This window comes from Monodon monoceros, unplaced genomic scaffold (genome assembly GCF_005190385.1).
Source record: "Monodon monoceros isolate NGI ecotype Baffin Bay Population unplaced genomic scaffold, NGI_Narwhal_1 Super_Scaffold_18, whole genome shotgun sequence".
Lineage (NCBI taxonomy): Eukaryota > Metazoa > Chordata > Mammalia > Artiodactyla > Monodontidae > Monodon > Monodon monoceros.
Genome location: NW_021703774.1, coordinates 97715095 through 97740578, shown reverse-complemented (window position 1 = coordinate 97740578; position 25484 = coordinate 97715095). Strand labels below are relative to the sequence as shown.

Here is a 25484-nt window from a genome sequence, read left to right as displayed (position 1 = left end):
AGGTATATATACACACATGTACACAGTTATATGTATACATATATATCTATATATATCAGATTTCCACAAATTAATTTTATATCCTGCTCCCATACTTAATTTTCTATTGTTTATATATATTTTCAGTTGATTTTCTTGGATTTTCCAAGTATGTAATCATAATCTACAAATATTAACGACTTTATAATCTTTTTTTCCCAATGGTTATTGTCTTTACTTTTTCTCTTTCACTAGTACCCTTGACTGATACTTCCAGTACCACTGTATTAGCAGTGGGAGAGTGGCCATCCCCCTTGTCTTCCTCTTTTTTTGTTTTTCTTCCTCTTGATCTGAGCAGGAATCCTCCAGTGTTTCCCCGTTAACCTTGAAACTGGCTTTGAATCTTAGGATTAATTTCTAGTCAGACATTACTACTTTACTGTATTGGGAAAACTGAAAATTTGGTCCAACAGTAAGGTCTATAAATGTCCAACAGTAAGAGATTGGTTAAATACATTATGGTGCACCCATTGAATGGAATAGTCTGAGCAATTACACAATAATATGTACTGTTTTAATTCATTTTGTTATTTTAAAAATCCTAAAGTATATGCAAGTATGCATGGAAAAGTGTCTGGAAGGATATTCAACAAACTGATCTAAAAGTTATAAACATATACGTAAACTAGTAATTGTTAACATCTATTTAATTTGTAAAAAATTTTTTTGATTTATGAAAATATTTTGGCACAATTAAAAAAATAAGTTAGAAATTTAAGAAAAATTATGTTCTTCCCCTTCCTCTGTTTTGGGTCCCTTTCTGTTACTTAATTTTTTTTAATCACTTATTCTTTGCAGAGTAGCACTAAAATGATAGTGTACAAAGGGGTTTACAAGATATAAGCCACAAGAAAGAAGAGGACTGGAGAAAAGTACACAGCAGATGGGAGATCTCAGTAAATTTTGGAAGCCAGAAGTTGGATGGAGTAGAGATGCAGTTATACCTCGGTATCTTTGGGGGATTGGTTCCAGGTCCTCCTTTGGATATCACAATCCATGGATACTCAAGTTCCTTACATAAAATGGTGAAGTACAGTCTGCCCTCCTTATGACCGGGTTCCACATCCACAGGAATGAAAGGCCGACTGTAATTGACTTGGCAAATTGGGAGAGGGGCTAACCTAAGTGCTTGGAGGAGACAGCATTTGGAGGTGCACTGTATGGTGGAAGGCAGGTTGTGGAATAAACCTGAAGAAGGGGGATTGACCAAAGTTGTTTACAAAGCTCTTGGACCACTGGTTCTCCTCCCCACCTCATACAGCCAGCCTGCACTCATGCACTCCACCCTGACTGTACCACTACCAACACAATCTTTCTGTGAAGTATGAAATTTCTTTTCTGGAGAAAGCAGTTTATTTTTTGATGGAGAGTTCCCATAACAAAAGAGCTAATCATAGAATGGGAAAGAAAAATATGTCTGAAATAGAAACTTTAGAAGGTTGGAAGAGAAAGTTAAGTAATTCTCCTGGTCCAGAATTTCTCAGCCTTGGCATGACTGACATTTGGGGCTGGAAATTCTTTGTCGTGGGAGGCTGTCCTGTGCATTGTTACACGCTTAGCAGCCTCCCTGGCCTTTACTCACGAGATGCCAGTGCATGCCCCTTTTTCCTGTGGTGACCACCAAAAATATCACTAGACATTGCCAAATGGCTGGGGTGGGGAGAATCAACTCTCCCTCCCCCCCATTTTTTTTTTTTTTATTATTTATTTATTGGCTGTGTTGGGTCTCTGCTGCTGCGGGCAGGTTTTCTCTAGTTGCAGTGAGTGGGGGCTACTCTTCGTTGCCGTGCGCGGGCTTCTCGTTGCAGCGGCTTCTCTTGCTGTGGAACACAGGCTCTAGGCACACAGGCTTCCGTAGTTGTGGCATGCGGGCTCTAGAGCACAGACTCAGTAGTTGCGGTGCACGGGCTTAGTTGCTCCGCAGCATGTGGGATCTTCCTGGACCAGGGCTCGAACCCGTGTCCCCTGCATTGGCAGGCGGATTCTTAACCACTGTGCCACCAGGGAAGTCCCCCTCCCCCCCCCACTTTAGAATCTCTGTCTTAGACAGTAGAAAAGAAAGATGCAGAGATGATCAATCAGATAAAAGGACAATAAATCTAGAGAGTAATATTGAAGTCCCAACATCCTAGTAACAAGAGCTCACAAAGAGAGAACAAGAAAATGGGAGGGAGGAAATTAGCAAAGAAATAATAAAAGAAAATAATTGCAGATAAGATCAAAAGAACCCCTGAGTATCCAGCACAATCAATGAAAAAAGAACCATTCTAAGGTACATCACTGTGAACTTTTAGACCACTAGAGATAATGGGACGATTCTAGAAGGAAAAATAGGTCAGATACAGAGGAATGGGAACTAGAAAGGTATTAGCCATTGCAGTGGCAACACTGAAAGTAAAAGACAGTGGAACAATGCATTTAAAATGCTGAGGGAAAATGATCTTCAGTTTATCCAAATTATCAATCAAGAATGAGAAAAGAATAAAGACATTTTCAGACAGTCAAGCCCTCTAAAAATTTATCTTCTATGCACCCCTTCTGAGTAAGCTACTGGGGTCTGTGCTTTAGCAAAGTAAAAGAATAAATGAAAAATCACGTATTTGGGCATTAGAAGATATTATTATTTTTAAAATAAATTTATTTATTTATTTATTTATTTAAGCTGTGTTGGGTCTTTTGTTGCTGTGCACGGGGTTTCCCTAGTTGCGGTGAGCGGGGGCTACTCTTCGTTGCAGTGCACGGGCTTCTCATTGCGATGGCTTCCCTTGTTGCGGAGCACGAGCTCCAGGCACATGGGCTTCAGAGGCTGTGGCACACAGGCTCTAAAGCACAGGCTCAGCAGTTGTGGCGCACGGGCTTAGCTGCTCCGCAGCACGTGGGATCTTCCCAGATCAGGGCTTGAACCCGTGTCCCCTGCATTGGCAGGCGGACTCCCAACCACTGCGCCACCAGGGAAGCCCTAGAAGATATTATTGATGGGCATTTGATAGTTACATTGAAGCATCTGGATAAAATTCAGGTTAGGTACATTTTTTTTTAAGTAAAAAAATAAAGCAATTTTTAACTCCAGAAAGAACAGGAGATTTTCAAGAAAAGTGTTATCATGGTAACTTACTTGATTCAGCAACACCCTATATTTGTATTGTCAGGATGGTACAACCCTAACTGCTGACTTGAACGAGAGTTGGGATGTGGCTATGTCAGAAGGAAGGGTGAGGGCAAAGTGGGTGGTGGTGTGTATAAAAGAGCTAAATACTCAAATACCATGACAAGAAGTCAATAAATAATGTCTAAACCTGAAAATCAAGAAACATTGGTATAAGTTTATCATTTAGGAAATGAAGAACACCTAGCAGGGTTGTGGGGAACTGGGGTGAAGCTAGGTGGGGGAGAAGTTGGTCAGGGGACTGATGGGACTCCTGGATATTTTTTGTTAAAAGCCTTTAAGAACCACTTGAATTTTCACTTAACTGTATTACTTTCATTAAAAATAAAAATACAGACAAAATACAGACAAAAGTAAGACATATATATTATGGGAAAAAAATGCAGTGTCCCCTGCATTGGCAGGTGGATTCCTAACCACCTTGCCACCAGGGAAGCCCCTGGAAGAGGTAGTCTTGATGCAGATTCCTGAGATAATGTGTGTAATCTGTACTTGCAGGGCTGATCCCACTGATGTGCACCTACAACCATCCTGTCCGTGGATAGTTATGAAATACCTGTGTGAGTGCATAGACAGGTATGGGGCAAACCAAAGTTGTCAAGGACTATGCACACTGTGAAGCGACTGTGATGGGACAGGTTGTTGTCAAAGGGTATTGGTACCCTGGTATGTTCTGAGAATCTTGGGGAGAAAAAGCGGAACATGCACTTGGGGGCCTGCAAGATCTTCCTCCCTGCTTGACTACAGGGCAGTTTTCTGTCACTGTAGCTTGGAATAGGTTTTGTCTTTTCTAAGTCAGTCTGAAGTCCATTTGCCAAGACACTTCAGAGATGTCTGTGAATTATTATCCCCATTATAGAGATGAAGAAATTGAACCTCAGTGAGGTTCTTTCTAAAAAAAGTATTTGTGATTTTTTTTTTTTTGCAAATTATAACAGCCTAAATATATTTCTTCATTATTTTGTTTTATTCAGAACAATTCTATCTTTTTGATCCAGGACACCCGGAAGTTTTTGAGGCCGTATTTAACAGGTCAGAAGAGCTACTATTTAACGACAAACTTTATGCACTGGGCAACTTGGAATTCTCAGCCAGCACCCAAAAAATTCCAAATCCTACTTCCCCACCCTGACAGCAGAGGGGCTCCGCGTGTAGGTGGTGTTTTTCAGGTATTCCGGAGGAGGCTGCTCCAAAAGAACTTGCCTCTTCCACACACGCCCCCTACCCCCAGTTTGGAACGCATCTGCAGCCCCAAACCAAAAACTGCGAGGGACTTTGGCTAAGAGAGACGTAGCAGGAAAAATCAGCAATTGCCCTTTCACCTCCTTTCTGATAATCAAACCATGCGCTTCATTAACCAGAATTTGGGCATCTAAGGAAAAATGTAAATTCATAATCTGAAAAGAATTTTGGTTACGTGGCTAGCCCAGGTACTGACTGCTGCGGAAGCGGACTCAGACCATTGTCCCACTTGCTAGTTTTGTTACTTGCTTTGTAAAGCCGAGGAACCTTATGCTCTGTCCCTGGCGAGGTGTGCTCTTCCAGGATCCCACCGCAGCCCGCCTCGGGTGTTCCCGGTTTTGAGCCCTTTCCGGGACCCAAGTTCCAGCACCCGAAGGTCTGCCCTACTGCCGGCCTCGGGGCCCCGGGCCCCGCCCACTTGGGCCTGGGGTCGGAGCCTCCTGGAGCCGGAGCGGGAGCCTGAGCCCGAGCGCCGCGGCCCCTTTAAGGAGCCGCTCTGCGGTAACCTGAGCCCGCAGTCCAGGCGGGCGCGGCGGCCGCGGCGGTAGCAGTATCCTCCGCGGCTGTTCCTCCCTGCGGCTCGGAGCCCGCGGCTCCCCTGGCTCCCCTGGCTCCCAAAGAGCATCTCGCGGGGCGGCTCTGGCCGGCGCCAGCCCTCGGGCCGGGCCGGATGACCAGGCGACTGTAACCACTCGCCGCCCTCTCCCGGCCCGGCGCACCGCTGCCCGCGCGCGAGTCGCCCCGGGACCCGGCACAGGTGACGCCGTTTGGAGAGGGCTCGGGAGGAGGGCGGGCTCGCTTTGCCCCGTGGCTCTCCTGCGCCGCCGAGCGCAGCCCGCTGGCAGGGGCGCCGCGGCTTCCCGCCCCCGGCCTAGCGCGGCCGAGGGCTCCGGCGCCTGGAGGCTGGGTGGGCGTCCCCGGCGCGGGAGGCGGCCCGGGGCTCCGCGGAGGGCTCCAGCAGGTGTGTGCTGCCGGCTCAGCATCCTCCTAGCCCGGCGGGCTCCGGCGCAGCTCTGGGCGCAGATGGTGTCCCCGAGGCCCGCGGCCCCAGCGCTGCCCAGACGCCCAGCGTTCCACTCGCGTTTCCCGGGCTGTGTGATTCGGGCTGATGGGGCTGCCTGGGGGTGCCTCCCGGGTCTCAGCTCAAAGGGATGGGTGCTTTGGGCATCCAGGGAAAGCTTTCTTGTTAGAGGCCGGTACAGGATCAGGTGCATCAAGTGGGTAAGTCTCCCCCTCTTACACCTCCCCACTACTAAATAAAACAAGAAGCTTTTATTTACGCTTGCAGTTCTCAAGCGGGTCCCATTTTTAGCTACCGAGTGCTGAAGAGTCTAGTGGGAGAGGGACTGGGCGCAGAGTCAGAGGGAGAAATTGGTTTGTTTCCATCTCTACCACTGTATACCCGAGCAAGTTTATTGAACTAAGTACCTCGGTTTACCCAGCCATGAAATGGGATCCATAATGCTAGCATTTTCCTGTCGCCCTCCGTCAAAGCGCTTTGAGTTGTCTAAGTTCATTAAAGGTTCACTGTTGCTGGCCAGTATTTTCTTAGTTGTACACATCTGAGTGTGAATGTGGTGCACATTTTTATATGAAATTATAAAATTATTCTTAAAGAGTGATCTTTGATAATGTTTAAATGAATCTGATTCCAATTTGGGGACAAGTTGGAAGAGTCTGTGTGGATGTTAGGAGTTGATGTGTAGTAGGAAAAAAACCTGTCACTTTAGTAAAATCTTTAGCCATTCATAAACGGAGTTGAGAAAAATGGATCTTAGATTGTGTATTTTAAGTGAGATACTGCTGTGTGAGCACAGGGTATAGTTTGGAATACAGTTTCATCTTTGTGTAGCCAGTTAAGGTAATACGGTAGAATTAATGCCAGTCCCCTTTTAAGTGTGCTATATGTGAAGTAGAGAATTTTTCCCTTGTTTATCTTGTCCTTAAATTATATGGGTGAAACTAAGTTAGAAAAGTGGACTCCTGCAACACTAGAAAATTTGAAAGATTGGCTTGAGGAACCATGGATTTTAGTTTATTTGCCATCCTCCTTCCTCTGCCATTAGGTGATCCTGAGGATAATATATTTTGAGGATGCCTTTTTTTCCCTATCCCTGCAGCTCCCTTTTGTCATATTACCTCCCTCCAGAGTTTGAATCCTTACTGTGTGATCTTGCGTGAGTTTTACCTATCTAGGGTGGATGCCTCACACCCAGCTGCTCAGTCAGTCATGATTTTTTACATATTAGCTTTCTGTTCCTGTTCCTTTCACTCTAATCCTTCTTTACCTTGTTGGAAAGAAGAATGGCTTTTTGCGACTCACGCTGTATACTTCGAGGTGCCTAGGAATGGCAGTGGTCAGGGGGCTGAAACTTTATAGTAAATTCCAAAGAAGGAAGCCTTCTGCATAGACCCTAGGGTATGGATGCAAGAGTTGGCCTACCTTTTCCTTCATTTTTCTGAAATCTCCATCGGAGAGAGATTCATTTGATTAGCAAGGTAAAGAGAGGCCTCCGGAGCAGGGAGCCATCAGAAATTTAACTCGGTGCTAGATTGGTTAAGAGCTTTCCCAGCTAGGAGTGGGGAAGGAGGAAGAAGCGACTTGGGTGGGGCTGGAGGGCCTGTCCTCCCAATAACCAGGTGACCAGAGAGGTGCTAAAGGAGCCCTGGATTCCTGACTGGGAAATGGGAAAAGGGCCGGGTCGCAGGGAGGGAGTGGTGGGGCTGTGAGGAGAATTCTAGAATGTGCCCTAGATGTGACTTGCCCTTTTTCCCTTTCCCTTTGAGAGTGTTTCTCGCCCTTCAGAGCCTAGCACAGCTGTCCTGCAGTTCTCAGACGTGTTCACTCTCTCCCTTGGTGCTCTAACCGATGCCCCACGTTTATGTTCCTCCCTCAAAGCTGGCCTTCCGTGTAAGAGAGGAAACTGAGCAGTTTGCTTCATAAGAGACCTTCAGACCTCATTGTCTCCCCACTCCCTTCTTGTCGAACTAATGTCCCACATCCTGCAGATTAAGGACTCATTTAGCTTTGTTATCTCTTGAAAGATTAAAAAGTGGGATACTCAGTTTGACTGAGAAAAGTAAACTGAACGGTCTACAGGAAGATACAGAAAACGAGTTTTTCTGTGGAGGAAGATAATGCATGAATTGTCTGGGTGAGAATTGTGGGCGATTGGACGCGGGAGGGCAGGACTGGGGGTGGAGCTGTGCCGGACAGCTTTCGCCCTTGTCCTTGAGAGAGGAAAGGATGCCCCCATGCTCCTACAATCACTTCGTTGTGCCTTCTCTCCTTCCATTTGCCTTGTGAGAGGAAGAAGAGAGAGCAACATGGCGGTGGAGTAACCATCAGTTCTGAAGGATGGCAGACAGGCTTTAGGGATGAGCTCCTTTCCCCTGGCGTTGGTATCAGGCACTGGATGTATTACATCAGGGAATGCATTACATCAGGAAAGTGAAGTTAATTTTGTAAGAAAATCTAAGGTGTTTCAAGAGTGACTTTGGTGATGTTTTTTCTCGTTGGAGATGAAAGGTAGCAAAGAAATGGAGTCCTGCTGCTCTGGGTTTGTTATTCATAGTGAGACAGTTGGAGGTGCTGTGAGCAGATCCTGAAAAGAGGGCTAAGGATAGCAAAGGTGTGTGTGTGTGTTTGCTCAGAACATTGGTCTGTTCCTGGAGAGGGCAGTCCTGTGGCTACATGAGAAGGAGCTTGTGAGTCACTCTAAAAGGCCAAGGTTTGTGCAGACAGCCGATGAAGAAGACAGCTGGCAGTCTGTTCAGAGCTTGAGCCGGCACGGGGAAAGGAATCTCTGAGCAGCGGGCCCAGTAGCAAGGGGGAGGTCTGACTAGATGGAGAAAGACTTGTTTCAGGCATTTCTGGATGACAGCACAGTACAATTTTCACATTGACTCAGGGCACAAGTAAGTGTATGTGTATCTGAAACAGGTTTCATGAAACAATATGTACCCTTACTGTGTATTTTTTCTATTTTCATTTCTATTTCTACTGTATTTCTGTTTCTGTTCTGTGTTCTGAGAAACTCATCAACTATTAATGGGTCACAGTCCACTCTTTGGAAACCATTTGTCTGCTGGATGGTAAAACAGGTTGCAGCCTGGGTCTTGGGGTTGGAGACGCTGGAGGAAGTGGGGGGCACTTAGAGTGGTTGGGAGATCCCTGGACCCCTGTCGGTGGGGACAGGGGGAAGTGTGGGAGCTCATCTGGTGTCTGGAGGGTGAAGGACTCACTTTAGTGAAAGGCGGCTGGATGGGCAGGTGCAAAAATAGAACTTCCTACCAGTTCTGTCCACTTCAAAGCAAAACAGTTGGTTTTGAGGGAAAAGGAGGCGTGGAAGGAGTAAGCTTGGATTTGAAAGTAGTATCTTTAGAGCAGTAGATTTTTCTCTGTAGGTTAAATAAGAAGACAAATGGATACAGAACGAATTGGCTGTTAGATTTAGGCCACTTTGATCAGCTGGGTAGGGAGCAAAGGGAGTCACAGTGCAGAGTGGGTGGGTAGGCAGCACACGTCTCCCCTTCCAGCTTTGAGAAGTTCTTGCAGAAGAAGCGGATGGATGTGTTGTTTCAAAACCCCATTTGCTGATCAAACTCCTTAGGAAGTTGGCTGCTTGCCTCACAGTGAATTGGAAAAGTATTCTCATTACATTTTATAAAAGGGTTTATCAAGACTTCTTTAGACATCTATTTCAAGATCTACAGTCAAACTGGAATCATCATTCATAGTCTTTGGGATTGCCAAAAAAGCTTCTTGGAGAAATAGGTGAGACAGCATCCAGCATCCTTGAGCTAATTCCACTAGCTGTGCCCTGGATGTTTATCAAGGTCAGAGTCTATCTGTAGGCCTTTGATTTCCTTTTTATAATAATTAACATCTGACTCCAATACCTATCACCCTCACCAGTGGACAAATACAACAAAGCCGGGAGGAAAACGTACACAGGTATCAGAGATCACCCGGGTTGCTTGGTTACTGCTTGCTTTTATCATCCACATTCTGACCTAGTTGGATCCTTCCTTTGACCCATCCCTGCCTTGTCTGATTTTCTTAGTTGATATATTTTCAGTGTCTGACTTCGCTGCTCCTCCGCTGTCTGCTATCTATTTGATGCTTTCAATCCTGGTTTCTCTGACATCATCTCTGAGCTCCAGACGTATAGTCTCCACCTGACTGTTCCCATGGAGCCCAGGCTTGGAGCCCATGTTGGATCCCGGCCTGGGCTGTGTTGGTGTCCACTGTGACATGGCCGCTTTAGAAATAGCTGATACATTGGTAGACTTATACATCGGTTTTGATTTAACTTTAAAATTTTGGGGACATGGAGAAACTATCTTGGTCAAGTTAATTTAATTAGCTTTCTTCAAATAGGCTTTAAAAAAACCTTTAAAAAGTACATTTTGAAGGAACAGAAAACTTCTCTTTGTTTCGCACATGTTTATTTAGTGGAAGAGGAGCAAGGAGGAATTTTCATTTGATAAAAAAATTTAGAACAAATGAAAAACCGCCCTTTACAAAGTGTTTCATTTTAGGGATATAATTCCCCAAACTAGTCTTTCTCAATTAACATGTTTTGCTCTAATACATGTAAAAATATTGAGCCAATTATGAATTTAAATGCTTTATAATTTGTTATATGCTGTTTTAAGGGCTTATAAATTCTATAGCTATGTTCCGATGGAGAAAGATTCTTTGCCTTTTCATATTTTAACAACGTGTATGAGTGTTACTGAACACATCAATTTCTTACACGCTTTGTGCAGAAATCCAGGACAAGATAAAGTCGATAGGGAGGAAGGCCAAGTTGCGGGAAGGGGAGGCCTGGCTGCTTGGAGCAAAGGCAACATGTTTGGAGTATCCCAGTTGAGTCTCTCGGAACAAACCCTTAAGACATTAGGCATTTTGAGGATTTGAGAATGCATTATAGCCTCAAGTCTCTAAATGTTTCCTTCAGTGTTTTTTATTTTTAAATTACAAAAGTGACACTTGCACATTATAAGAAACATTACAGACAGTCAGTGTTCAAGAGAATGAAAGTTCACTTCTTCCCCTTCCCCCAGCTCCCACCTCCCGTGGCTTCACCTCCAACCCCAACCAGTTAGCAGTTTGGGGGGTATAGCTCTTCAGACCTTCTTTCTGTACAAATGCCAGAGCGTGCCAAGCTATGTATTTATGACAAATTTATCGTTTCGCAGCCTACTTTTTTCCTACGTGGTAGTATGTGATGGACATTTCTTCTGTATCCTCTTGTTCATTTCAGTGTCTGTGTAACTTGGGATAGTGTGCCTGTACCAATATATTTAAGCATTTCCCTAGCACTGCACCTTAAGGTTGCTTCTGATAACTAATGCTCTAGTTAACACTCTTGTATGTGCATCCTTTCACACTCATGTGCACTTGTTTTGAGGATAAAAGATAAAATCATTAGTATACTGTGTATTTCATAGTTCAGGTAACATAGTGCTATCAAAATGTACATATTCTGCCATTTAATTCCCCCCAATATTTTTTTAGCAGTAAAAGCATAGCACTGGACACTGTAGGGATTTTAAAGTGGGGCAATGCACAGCCCTTGCTTACAAGAGCTCTCTCTCTAGAGTAGGGGGATTAGGCATACACACTGACTATAATATCTTTACTTTAATTTATACCCCCACCTTGTTCCAAAAAAGATTAGGGAAGGCTTGCAAAGATGCATACGTATGACAAGATAAAATAAACTTAGGATAAAAAAGAAAAATAAGTCAAAGGAAAATAAGTTGGAGGTATGAGGGCGAGTGTACTTTGAAGTACTGTTCTCTCCTTCCTGGAAGTTCTGGCTGTCAGCTTCCCAGCAGCCAAGGAAAAGAGGCAAACAATCCAGAACAAGCTTCAAGGTGTCCAGAAGAGAAACCACATTGGAGAAGCCCATCTAGTCCTGATTCTAGGAGGTGAAACAAATGTCTCCTTTGGATTTGCATCCAGAAAATGCTGCCTTTGCAGTGGCCAGCCTTCTCAACCACATTCCTGGTATTGTAGTACAGTCAAACCTAGTGACCTTGCTTTATGATGCATTTCATATCATGTTCCTCAGTTCTGGCCAGGGGTGTCATGCCTTGGCACTGAGCAGTGAAGGGTCATTAGGATGAGGTGTAAGTTCATGGGTTTAATCCAGAAATAGCTTTAAGAGGATGCATGACCAATGAAAACAGCAATCTGATACTGTTCCTGGATAATTTTTTTCTACAAGGTAGTAGAGAATATATAATTTTAGTGGAATTTCTGTGAGTAGAACCCATTTTCCCAAGAATACTAGGCTTGCAACTTAAAAAGCAAGAAGTGAAGTTGTTTTTGATGGCATTAATGTATTCGAACCATAGCAAAGATTGAACAAAAGGTTTTCCTTTGGGCTTCCCTGGTGGCACAGTGGTTGAGAGTCCGCCTGCCATTGCAGGGGACATGGGTTTGTGCCCCAGTCCGGGAAGATCCCACATGCTGCGGAGCGGCCGGGCCCATGAGCCATGGCCACTGAGCCTGCGCGTCCAGAGCCTGTGCTCCGCAACGGGAGAGGCCCAACAGTGAGAGGCCCACGTACCACAAGAAAAAAAAAAAAAAAAAAAAGTTTTCCTTTAAAATAAAAAAGAGCAAAACTTTGCACTTGATCCATGTAGGAAGGATGGTAATCTTCACATTGGTCAGCTCCACAAGTTAGAAAGGTCAGAGCCATCATTCCAAGAAGCCTTGAGAGCATCACCAGACTTAAAATTGTTAATAAGTTATAGAATGAGTAGCTCTGGGATTAGGGGTCTACAAGCTGGGGCCGCTTGACCCTGTTTTGTAAAGCTGGGGAAAGTTCAACTTTCCTGAGCCACCTGGATCTGAGCTTCTATAACCCCATTCACTTAAGTCTGGCCTCAGGAATATTGCCCCAGAACAGTTCTTTATTACCAAGTCTATGGGCCAAGCTTAGGTATTTGACAGGACTTAACCCTGTATTTAAACATGACGTTTGTAATAAATGTTAAACTTGAGGTCACCTGAAGGCACATCAGATGTGTTTTGTGCAGCATCACCTCTCTGGCCCGTGAAATGGTTCAAAGAAACATGTCACTGCATTTAGATTTTTTGGCTACCTGATAGTGTCAGACCAGATACAGAGTCAGATAAGTACCATGTTTATTGGAAAACAGTGCAGTTGGAATCAGTGTGAGGCAACAGCAGTCTTATGGGAGGAGGTCAGAAGAGAAACCACTCTCAAAGTACCCTGGGTAGGGTTTTAAGTTGCTCTTAGGTAACAGGATAAAAGTCCACTTAGACAATTTAGTAACTCCTTGGCTGTCTTCTCATTTAAGCCACCAAATTTCCCACTTGGATCATAGGTGTAGACAAGCTTCAGGGCCCCTAGGCCAAAGGTTAATAGGAGGCGGAAATGATCATATTGCTTAAGATACAGAATACCCTATCCCTGTGTGACTTGGTGCCATCGGAGAGTTAGGTGTAACGTTTCCCCGTTAGGAAATGTGTTAGGAACGGGTGGTAATAATAGACGATATCCTTTATGGAGTGGTGTTTGGATCTTTTGCCGAACGACAAACCACCCCAGCAACCTAGTGGCTTAAGACAATTTCTCATGATTCTGTGGGTGGCTGGGCAGTTACTCTGCTGGTGATAGGCTCACTCGCTCATGTGTCTGCATTCAGCTGGGGGGTCCGCGGGGCTGGAAGGTCCAGGATGGCTTGCCACCATGGCTGGCAGTTGGTATTGAGTGTTGCCTGTCAGTTCTCCATGTGGCCTCTCATCCTACAGTAGGCTAGACAGGCTTCTTTATGCTCTAAGAGGGTGAAAGGCAGACGCTGCAAGGTCTTTTGCTGTGGATGGTAGGATGGCAGTGTCACATTGCAAAGGAACGTATGGTCATTAAATGATCTACCACAAGTGGCTGGATGTGCCAGGCACTGTGCTAGGTGTATTTAACTTGTCTCATTTAAGCCACATAACCGTCTTGCACCATTGGCGTTCTTATCTCCATTTTGTAGAACTTGCAGGTCAAGAGGTCATATTCCTCTTGAGCAAAAGACCACTTGAATACTGGGACTAGGACTGGATTCTAGCTTGCTCTCTCTAGCCAAATGGAATTTGGCTTAAGAACTCAGCAGGTGGGAGAAATTTGCTCAGTTGTTCTTCAGCCCCTCTAACCCATTTAATGCTGTCTCCTGTTTCCTGTGGGGAGCAAGCAAAAGAGAGAAATAGGGGGCAGGCGGGCAGAGCCCTGCCTCAGTCACTTCCTTGCAACCTGAGGACTTTCTCAGGGGTAATCAGATCGACAATTTGGAGGTGAGAAGACCTCCCTGTCTCCTTAGGTCCCGACTTCCTAGGTTGCTTGGCAGGTGTCCCAGTGATTCCTTTAAAAAAAATAAAAAAGAACAAAACATAGTCGCCCTATTATAAATTGTGTTATTTTAAGTTTATAATAAAAAAATATAGTTGCAAAAATCTTGCTCTGTCCAGCTTTTCCTTGATTTCATAGTGTTGGCAGAAAGCCAAGAGATGTCCCCAGCCGAATGGCTCCTTCTGTGATCCCTCCAGGAAAGGAAGAGCAGAAATATGGAAATAAGTACATCAGAAGCTGGTAGAGGTTGAATGCAGAACCTCTTGCCTCTTCTGGAGTCCCCCAGGTGATGTGGTGTCGCCCGGTCCCTACTTCACCTTCAGAGCCCCTCACTCACACAGACCCCGTCTGAGGCTCAGGGAGTGCGTTGTATTTGAAATGTTGAGTTCCTTAAAGATGGGCTCTCAAATTACATAAACTTGCAGCACCTTACTTTTTATTTGTGTCAGATACTGTATTAGTGTGACCTTCTAATTACCATTGTCTTCTGGCTTAAGGCATTCTGGTTTATTCCAAATCCAGTGGCTGTGGTTGGAGCTCATAGGTTTAAAAAACAAAGACTTCTTTATGAAAGTTTTGAGTGGAGTAAGATGCTAAGAAGCAACATTTACCAAGTAAATAAAATGTGCCGTCTGTGCTTTGAGCCTTAAGACCCTAGAAAATGAAGGGTTTTTTTCTCTGTTTTTTGCCTGCCTTGGGTCTTTGTTGCTGCGTGCGGGCTTTTTCTAGTTGCGGAGAGTGGGGGCTACTGTTCGTTGTGGTGCGCGGGCTTCTCATTGTGGTGGCTTCTCTTGTTGCGGAGCACGGGCTCCAGGGCTCAGTAATTGTGGCGCACGGGCTTCAGTAATTGTGGCATGCGGGCTCTAGAGAGCAGGCTCAGTAGTTGTGACACACAGGCTTAGTTGCTCGGTGACATGTGGGACCTTTCTGGACCAGGGCTTGAACCTGTGTCCCCTGCATTGGCAGGCGGATTCTTAACCACTGCTCCACCAGGGAAGTCTGAAAATGAACTCTTGAATTTCCTAAGGGGAGAATTCTTCAGCGGGTTGGGAGCTGGGAAAGAAGGGCTTTTTTCATTACAGCCACACTTCTTGTTAGGCATTATAAAAAGAAATTCCAAGCCAGGAGTCAGTGTAAAATGAAATAAAAAATTTAAAATAAGAACAACAAAAAAGTTGCCATGACAGATTAACTATATTAGATTTCATTTGATTTATTTTTAAGTTAATAGGTAGAACATGTAAAACGTATCAGTAAAGGTAAGCTAGGAGAATAAGAATAAAAGTTTTGTTAAGATTCTAATTAAAAATACCTATAATAGGAGGGAGAATTGATCAAGTGTGGTAGGCAATTAAGGCGAAACATTATTTCTTGAAAGAGCAGGAATTCTCAGGGAGGGTTTAAGGAGATGGGATAACCCCTCACCCTTGTTTTGTCAGAACCTCTTGGTGGGGACTCTGGGCTATGTGAAAAATATATGTCAAGAAACCTTATCCCCCCACCCCCTGCCCAGAAAACAAACTATAGAAAGGAGACTTACAGAATCTTCTTGACTGGTAGGAATAAGCAGAACATATACTGAGAAAATATTATGTGATGCAGGAGGGGTTGGGGGAAGCTTTGGGATATGAACATTTTAAACCCACTGAATTAGAGAGATCAGAGATTCCTAGAAGGCATTTAGCATAGGATGTAAAGGGACAGGATTATGAGAGATAAAAGGGAAATCTTGTATAAGGAGATAGGTAGCAATATGAGCTAACTGTCAAAACAGTTCTCTGAGTTGCGGTACAAGATGGGACCACCCCAGAGCCCCTGAGTGAGGGTGTTTCTTGCTGGGGGTGGATGACTCTTACAGCCCGTCTGGGGAACAGAGTTTGCTCCTTCCTGTCCTAACCCACTCTGATTGTAATTACTACGTAGAATTGTGGGAAAACTAAAGGCCAGTTAGAAATGACTATTTAACCTTAAATGTTTCATTCTTTGTTTTCATCAAACAATCGATAATCCAAAAAAATTGTTTCAGGGGAGTATCCATCGCCAAGGTCTGTAACAGGCGGAATCAAACAGTTTAACTTGAATTCTGTTATATGCTCTTGGAAGAGAAAGGGTTGAAAGTATGGGAAAAATATAAAGGACACCCTTATTCAGAGTTTAGGATCTTAACTGACAGGGAAGAACCATGGAGAAATCTTTTCTATAGTAATGAGCAATTCCTTGTTGAATCTTAAGTAACATCATATCACCGAGAGAGGGAGTGTAACTTAATCATATTAATGTAGGGTTCCTTAGCCTTTCCAGGTTTAGACTTCATTTCTTTCCATTTGCTTCAGTTTAAAAAGCAGCACCATGAAAAAAAAAAAAAAAAAGCAGCACCATGAATACTGGAGGATTTATAGAAGTTCGGTTGACATTTATGCTTCTGGCTTCCTTTAGACTTCCACTCTAATGCTAATGGTTCTCGAACTTGATGCTCAGAAAAGAAAAAGAGGTGGAATTCTCCTAGCTTTTTTTTATATAGCTCTCAACGCAGAATTAACAACAGCAATGAAAAAGAAAAATGGTGAGTGTAGTTAGCTGAAAACTTTGTACACATTTGATTAGATGCTTAAATTTTTACATGAATGAAAAGTCAAAAGTGGGTAGTCTGATGAGTTATTCTTTACTAAGGGGTTTTAACGTCTCTGGTTAATTATTGACATTTCGTGAGCATTGAGAAAGATGATTGCAATGATTTCATACCACCCGTATGAAAATGCAAATAAAACCAGAATGGGTGGGGAGCAGGTATTTTTCTGGTAGGGTTTTTGTTTGTTTGGTCTGGTAAATATCTCATTTTCTGTAGTCACGTGTTCATTTACAAATGATTTACAGTTTGCTAGTAGAGACTTAAAAAACTTTTACGTGTTAGGGCTACTGACATGGTAGATAAGTTCAATAAATAAGTACATCTGTAATTGATGAGAGTATGAAAATACAGTGCAAATTATAGTTAAATATACACATGAAGTCTTTGAACATATATCACACGTAGTAAGGAGTTTGGCATAGACAAACCAAATATCATACTGCTGCGGTCTGAATGTTTGTGACCCACCCCCACCAAAATTCATGTGTTGAAGTCCTAACCCTCGAAGTGGTGGTACTGGTAGGTGGAGCCTTTGTGGGTGATTAGATCATGAGGGTGGAGTCCCCATGAATGGGATTAGTGCTCTTGTAAAGAGATGCCACAGAGCTTCCTTGCCCTTTTGGCCATGTGAAGTCTGTGACCTGGAAGAGGGCCCTCACCCAACCATGCTGGTACCCTGATCTCAAACTTCCAGCCTCCAGAACAATGGGCAGTAAATTTATGATGTTTATAAGCCACTCAGTCTGTGGTATTGTGTTACAGCAGCACAGACAGACTAAGGCACACACTCAATATTATTTCATTTATAACATTGGTGCTCTTAGCTTTTGGATATTTGGATATATTCCTTTTGCAGTGAATATGTGTTCATACTATACTACTAGGGTTGTCAATTTAGAAAATTTTTCTTTCTAGTGTTCTGATTATACTGGTAAAATGAGGGAACCTGTGACTGATCAGGTAACTAGCAGAACGGAAAGCACGTGTAAGAATACGAATGTCTGTTGTCATCATTATTATATTTCATAGACATTTATTGAGCACATGCTGTGTGGCGGGCACTGTGTTAGGTATGGGGACACCATGGTGGGGGGGAAATGTTTGTGTTTCCTACCCTCATGGGGCTCACATTCCACTGGGGGAAGGAGATGTTCATTTAAATTGCAGCTGTAAAGGAGAGGGACATGATGCCATGTGAGCAGACCAGGGGAGGGATTGCTCCCAGAAGGCTTCCCTGAGGAAGTGATGATTGACCTGAGAGCTGAGGGGCCTGAGCGTTACAGTGGGGGATGGAGGGGCGGGGTGGGAATCGGGGGATAGCTTATGCAGAGGCCTTGTAGAGGGAGGGAACATGGCATCTTTAAGGGTCAGAAAGGCCACATTAGCTGGGGTGCAGCAAGCGAGGGCAAGTGCCACTTGAGGCTGGGGAGAGCAGGGCCCTCATCAGAGGACTGGGCAACCAGTGAAGGTTTAAGTTGGGGGTAGGTGAGGAGGTGACATGACCAGAGACAGCTTTTAGAGCCGATTCCCTTGGAGCCCTCCAGTCTGTTCTCTGCACTAAGGAGACCAGCTTGGAGACAATTCAGAAAAGTGGCGGTAGCAGCTTGAGGAAAATGGATGTTTTTGAAAGCTGCTTAAGAAGGGGAAGGATATGGTGGCTTACTAGGAGGGTGCAGAAAGCAAGTTACCGGGGATGGCTCCTAGGTTTCTGGCTGTCAAATGGGGGGTGTACAGTGGTACCATTCACAGAAATGAAGAACCTGCAAGAGGACCAAGTTTAGAGATTAGGCCATGAGCTTGGTTTGAAATGCGTTTGAAATGCTGTGTGGTGCTGACAGCTAGGCAGTTGGCCATACATGTCAGGAACTCAGAGAGGAGACCTGGGATGGAGATTAAAACTTGAGATTTTTCTGCATGTAAATGGTAACCGAAGCCACAGGTATAGGTGAAATCATACAGGAAACAAGTAGAAGAGAGTCTGGGACTGAGGCTTAGGGAATTCTGTTACTCAGTGTCTGGGCAGAAGAAGAAGTGTGGTGTCATGGAAACACAGGGAAGAAAGTGTTTCAAGGAGAAAGTGGTCAGTGGCGTCTAATGTTGCTGAGATGTCAGGTGACACGAAGGCCACACATAGAAGTCATTGCTGACCTTAGCAATAGCTATTTCAGGGGAGCGACGAGGGTGGGGACGGGAATGAGGTGGGCTGAAGAGTGAGAGACCTGAGAAATGATGACAATATGGAAAAACCATTCTAGAACTTTGTCCTTAAAGGCGGGGGGAGGGAGAGAGGGCAAGAGGCTATACTGGAAAAGAGATATAAAATTGAAGAAGAGGAGGTGGGTCTGTTGATTCTTTTTTTGTGTGTGTGGTACGCGGGCCTCTCACTGTTGTGGCCTCTCCCGTTGCGGAGCACAGGCTCCGGATGCGCAGGCTCGGCGGCCATGGCTCACGGGCCCAGCCGCTCCGCGGCATGTGGGATCCTCCCGGACCTGAGCATGAACCCGTGTCCCCTGCGTCGGCAGGCGGACTCTCAATCACTGCGCCACCAGGGAAGCCTGATTCTTGTTTTTACTGGGAACTTGAGCCTGTTTAAAAGCCAATAGAAAGGTCTAGTTGAGGAGAGAATAAAGGATAATGGGAAAGAAAAGTTTCCCAAGAAGGCCAGAGAGGATGGCTCCAAAGTGCACAGGTTAGGTTGTCTTGAGATGGGAGGACAGGTGGGTAGTTTGAATGGTTGGTTGATAGTACAATATTGAGACTTTTCATATGTTGGCTTCTATTTTTTGTGAAGTGGGATGGGGGTTATCTGTTGAGAGTGGGGGTGGATGGTTGGAGGTTTGAAAAGAGTAGGGGCAACTTGGAAATTTAATTGTGGAGCGTGAAAGGATTGGTTGGTGAGGGCAGTGTGTTAGGAGTGCAGGGCAGAGTTGAGAGCTGTTTGATCCCTCTGTAATTTCACACTCACCAGTATATGACTGCTATAAACTTTGGTATATGACTTTTTCCAACAGTGCTCCGACTGTGCTTGCCTTGTCGCTGAGTAAATTGTTGGGCCTGTCCTTGGTTGGAGTTTCACTGGCTCTTGGCAGTGGAAAGGGGATGTGGGGTGTTAGAAAGACTGTTATTGAAATGATGTGCTCTAGGATATAAGCTGATTAAAGAGGGAAGTAAAAAGAGAAAAGGGCTACTGAACTGAGGAAAAGCTGAGAGGCCAGTGTAACTTGAGAATGTTGTAATACTGAGCACACTTGAAGGAAAGGTCAACAAGGAGAATTCTAGAAATGTTATTTTGGAGGCAGAGAAATGATGGGTAAGGGACAGTAAAGGTCCATGAATGGTTGAGGTGGCATGGAAGGGGTACCATTCCAGATGAAGATTAAGGGACTGAGTTGTTAAGGAAACCTGGGCCTTCTACATATATAGGAAGTCATTCAGGATAATGGCAGGGCTTGAGGACCATAAGTGAGCCAGGACCAAAGTCTTTGAATGGGAGGAGATGTTCAGGAGGTTGGAATATGATATCAGTGAGAAGAGGGAGAAGGTGGTATAACTGAATAGCAGCACCAAAGCACCCTGCGTGTTTATAGGAGGTGAGGGAAGGGAGGAGTAAGCCCTGAAGGGAACCATGAGAGCAAAGAGCCTGTAGGGCCACTCCTGACACTGAAGGATGAGGGCCTAGGCAGCCACTAGCTGAGAGGTTGCAGAAGAAGAGGGGTGTCTTCAGAGCAGGCCGAGGAGAGGCCAAGCATAGAGCACTGTTTTCTGGGTGGGGAGCCCAGTCCCAGGGGACCAGTGGAAGCATTTGGGAGGTAGAGGGGGTGATGGGCTGGGTCAGGTGGCTGGGAAGGAACGTTGGAGCGTGACATGGATAGTCCAGTGATGGAGGCTAGATCTCTGCAGTGGGGCTGCCTACATTTTGAGTGTTGACTAATGTAAAGGGGATGAGTTAGAGGCATAGGGCCTAGTGGCCAGAGAATGGTCTTGTTTCCCTGGGCTGGAGTGATGACAGGCCCAGAAATTGCATGTCTTGCATGCTGCTGGAGGCGGTCGATGGTGGAAGGAGAAACAGTACTCCCGAGTGTGCACCACACGCCAAGTACTGTCCTAAGCGCCCAGCGTTCCGTGGTTTATTCCCCATGTCAGATTAGTACTGTCGTTATCTCCACTTTCCAGATGAAGAAACCAAGGTGCAGGTAAGGCGAGGCAAGTTACTTGCCCCAGGTCACACAGTGAACAAGCAGTGGGACTGAAGTTCAAACTCAAGACTGTAACAGAACCTGTGTACTTCCCAACGTGTCATACGTACTTAATATTTTCTTACACGCGTAACTTTGATTTTGTAAAACATAAGTGATAGACTGTTGAAAAGCTAGTGTAGTATTTAATACAAAATTATGTTTTTAGATGCCACAATTAAGTTCAGTCCTAGAATCCCAGAATCTTACTTTGCAAGTGCTCTAAAGGTTAGACTAGCGCCCAACCCCTTTGCAGACCAACCCTCCTTGTGGTCAGTTTACCACTTCCATGACAGGTGCTTGGGCACTTCTAAATTGTTAGAAAGGTCTTCCTTAAATTAAGCTGAGCTCTTCCCTTTCTGTAATTTTTGCCCATTTGGGCCATTTAGAGTGGTGCACAGTAAGTTCCCTCTTTCACTTTTCCACATGACAGTTCTTCAGATGTCCGAAGAATGCCCTTCAGTCCTCTCTAAGTAATCTTGTTCCCAAGCTGACATTACTCAGCCCTTCAACTCTTCATGATATGATATGATTTCTAAAAATCACCATCTTAGTTACACTGCTCTAAAGGTACTTGACATGTGATTAATTCAGAGTAAAATGGGACTGATACGTGTCTTGATCTATACTCTCTGTAAGTGGTTCTGAGGTTTGTTTTTTGTTATTAGTATCTTCATTACATTATTATTTCTTGTTGGTTTGTGTAAATTAACATGCTAATATTACGTGTGTGTGTGTGTGTGCATGATGCGCGTGTGTTATATAGCTATTATGCTAAGTCCTATACTTGGGTATTGCCTTTTAAAAAATTATTCAGGTTTTTATCTTTCTGATTGGGATTCATTATTTTAGCTTCTGAAGATCATTTTGAAACCTGATTCTGTTAACTGATTCTATTAGCAATCTTTCCCAGCTCTGTGTTATATGCAGATTGAGTAAACATATAAATATTTGTAAAAATATTACTGAAAGAGACCAAAAAGAGAGAACCTTATGGGATATCACAGGAGATATTTCTCAAGTCTCTTTCAGATCATTGATCTAAATGCTGGTTCTAGTTTTTCAGCTAACTCTAGATTTACCTAATTTTGTTATCCAGCCACATTTCTTTGTGTTATTAATAAGGATCTCATGAGAAACTTTCAGAACTTTCGTGGAATCAAGTTGTTCTTCATTTGGTATTCTTCAATCTACAAGGATTTGGCAGTCAGTTAATTATGTGAGTAGGAAATAGGAAGGAGACCAGGATGACTGAGCTGTTCTAGATTAAAGGTAAGGAGGTGTTTGCGGGTGATAGTGTCATCCTCTGAGGTATGGAACCCTGGGGGGAGGACTGGTTTGGGGTTAAGTTCAGCTTGGGTCATGTGGAGCATGTGGGCCTCCAGGATGCCCTTATGGAGCCATCCAGAGGGTAGCTGACCATCCAGGACTGGTACATTGGGAGATGGTGGGGTTTGGTTGCACACAATGTAAACCATGTTGAATGTGTGGGACATACACCCCAGCAGAGCCTATAATGTGCAGAGAAAAATTCTGGATTGGGGCGAGGGGAGGTAGTAAACATTGCCATCATCAGGAGTTTATGCTTGATGGCCTCCATTTTTTGGTGAAATGGGAAGAAACCTCATCTATTGTAAGACAGGGAGAACTGGAGATTTGAGAGCAATGAATATTTGGAGTCAATGTGGGAAAAAGGAAAGGGATGGGAAAAGGACTGCTAAGCATGTGTAGGGTATTCTTCCTAGCTCCCCCTTCCTTGCTTCCCTTAAAAACAACCACATAAGAACTTTTCCCCCTGTATTTAAGGATTTTTACTGCTAATCGGTACAGCAGTGGTTCTTCCCTGGAAGTTGTATCAGAACGTGAAGGTTGTGTATGTGTATTGATGATTGGAGGTGATATTGGTGATTCCAACACACTCCCTAAGGAACCCCTTGTGCTACAAGGAGATAATGAACATGGGGAAATGAGAGTAAAGGTTGTATTCCCAGGTCAGTATTTCTGGAGTCACCTGGTGGAACTGAATCTTTAGGAGTTTCAGCCTTAAAGCATCTTTTTGGGATTTTAATAGATGAGAAGATGTTCTCTTGGTTTAGCTTGAGTACCTTCAGATATCTCCTCACTGTTTATATGTCTTCTCTGCTGGGTATTTATTCCCAGGAAAGCAGGGAGTGCCCCCCTTAGCACCATGAATTTACCACTTTATGTGGGAGTGATCAGTTTCTTGCTTCCCTACTAGCCCATGAGCATGTCTCCCATTTTGTAGTCTGAGTCCCAGCACAGTGCCTGATATGTGGCAGACTCATGACAGGTTTTGGGTGAACTGTTGGCTGAAGTAAAGACTGAATCAGTCTGGCTGGGCTGTTTCCAGTGGTCCTCCTTCTGGGAGTCCTCCTGGAGAAGGGCCCTCACAAGCTGGTGGTTGAGAGGCATCCTTCAAACCTTTTCATGGTTTTCTCTACCAAGAAACCAACTTGAATTAAAGTTTATGGAAACCATCTTGTGGGGAAAAGTACAAACATCCTTTGTATTCAGGAAGCCTCTGGAAGAGTTTCTTTGGTGTCCATAATTCCTGGGAATCAGGATGGGCTAATTAAATTTCATGTCTAGACACTCCCCTTGTAAATTGGCACAGAAATATTTCCCACTTCTGTTCTGGCTGCTGTGTCCTAGGATAGTATCCAAGCCTTCTGCCAGCTACTAGCCATATGTAGAGGTGTATGAACCAAGTCTAATACTTTTCTACTTTTACTGTGTATTCCTCTACTTAATAATCACTAAACTCTAAAAGGCCCTTAATTTGTGTCAGTAATGAGCATTATTTGGTTTTATCCATTTTCACCATTTTCTTGCCTGATTCAGTGAATGAACAGGGGCAGTTGCTTCCTACCGGAAGCTTTGGTTTTCTGGGAAATTTTTTTTTTAATTCCTTAGATTAGTCCCTGACTTGGCATGACTGATGAAGCAAGCAGCTGTTTTAATAAGAAGCAAAGCTGGGAGCAGAACAATTTAATTAGCTTCTGTCTGTTGAGCCTTTAAAGGAATCCATAACTTGAGTATGTGGAGCTTTTTAGTTTTAAATGGAACATTTTTGCAAAGACAGATTCTCAACATGTACCCCCCCCAACTCTAGTTAACTGAAAGTCCATTGAAAATATAAGATACCCAGTATAACAAAGACTTAATAAAAACTAAATTTTTTTAGGAATGAGGAATTTAATAGTGAATTGTTTGATTTTTTAATGTATTGCTTAAATTAACAATTCATAAAATGGATAATGTTGCATGATACCTACTATGTTTTATAACATAACTTCTAGCAAACATTCATGAAATAAATACTCATTGTATACATTGAATTTTAACTGAGGTAAATAAGCAGCTCTTGCCTAGCCACCCTCCATAACCTCCAGGGAACACACAGAACCCTTCAGGACAAATCATCCTCACATTTAAGATGAGATTCTCCACTCACTACTGGTTACTGGTTTCATTGTCTTTGTTTATCTGCCCACCTGGCATGCAGATCCTTATTTGCTTAATCTTAGAAGAACATTTTCCTTTTTACATCTCACTTAGCAAACTACAGTGATGTTTAATTTATGTATAAAACTTACTTTTATGTATTATTTTGTTAATATTAAACCTAGGTTAAAAGACCAAGATAGGTTAAAATTAAATTTTGTAATGCCCAGTAAACACATGTTGAATTAAAAACAATTAAATGAGCAATAAAGTTAATGGAATCTCACAGAGAAGAATTGTGATATCAATATATTTACGGTGCACACACACCAGAAAAAAAGAATGAGGAAAGAATTCATTACAGACACATGAATTCTGTCAGAAGAGGCCCTGCGGGAGACTGATTCTTATTACGATATCCTGGTTGGAAGGGAATGAAGTGGGGTTATTGCTAGTGCAGTCAATGATGTGGTTTTTCTCTAGTGAATTGGCTTCAGTAGGTGACTTTATTTCTTCACATTAGGCAGCTGGAAATATGTATTGATTCATTTCATTTGAGGGTCAGCTCTATCAAAGATGGAGCCGTAAAAAAAAAAAAAAAAGATGGAGCCGTAGAAATGCTGTATTTGCTGGATATGAGCAAATGCTTCAGTGTCTTTTTTTTTTTTTTTTGGTCTGAATGTTCCTAAGATTTTTAGGAGCCAGATAAAGTTTAGCTCAATGAGATAGAAAACATACTTTGAATGTGTATATATGCATATTACCATTCTTTGCGCTAACTCTATCCTTAAAACTTGGAGCTCTTTTATAAAAATGTTTTCTTTTAGAGATAAAAAGCCATGGAGGGTTTTTGGTTCAAGGATATCTGTGATTGCAAAATATTTTTTTAAAAGTTAAATACTAATTTAAGCAGTAACAGTGGTATGATTATTTCCAAGATGGTATTATTCTTCTTAAACTTTAAATGTTTGTCACACTGTACGATTATTTTTTTCTTATATAATTGGTTTTTGTTTTGCTATAGCAGATAATGTTAGTTCTATTCTTATTTTGGCTTAATTGTTTCTTAGAAATTATCTAACCAACTTTCTTTTATAGATGAGAAAATTGAGGCATAGAGAAATCAGGTGATTTGTCCTTAGTTTAATTAAAAATATTACTAAAAGAATACCTTCAGTTATAGTACTTGAAATTCCCTCTTAGTGGTAAACTCTAGACTTAGGTAATTTTGAGTATCATGATGTTAAATTTGTCTCCTGACATTTATAATATTGAAATCGTTAAGATAATAGATCTTCCCCTCTTTTAAGTACAAATATGAGATACAT

The 25484-nt window shown here is 43.4% G+C and overlaps 1 protein-coding gene across 7 annotated transcripts in view; it reads left to right on the top strand.

The window, feature by feature from the left end:
- Positions 1 to 25484, top strand: part of TLCD4 (TLC domain containing 4) — a 102086-nt gene that overhangs the window by 33345 nt on the left and 43257 nt on the right. Inside the window, exons 1-2 of one of the 7 annotated variants that reach the window (XM_029228754.1) lie at positions 21892 to 21963; positions 22498 to 22682. The exons of 2 other annotated variants lie outside the window; for them this stretch is intronic. The gene's annotated coding sequence lies outside the window, so the exon portion shown is untranslated. Of the gene's footprint in view, positions 1 to 4918; positions 5205 to 5321; positions 5409 to 5648; positions 5669 to 21891; positions 21964 to 22497; positions 22683 to 25252; positions 25284 to 25484 lie in introns of those variants that run through there. 4 more of the 7 variants (XM_029228753.1, XM_029228759.1, XM_029228757.1 and 1 more) reach the window with 4 other exon arrangements.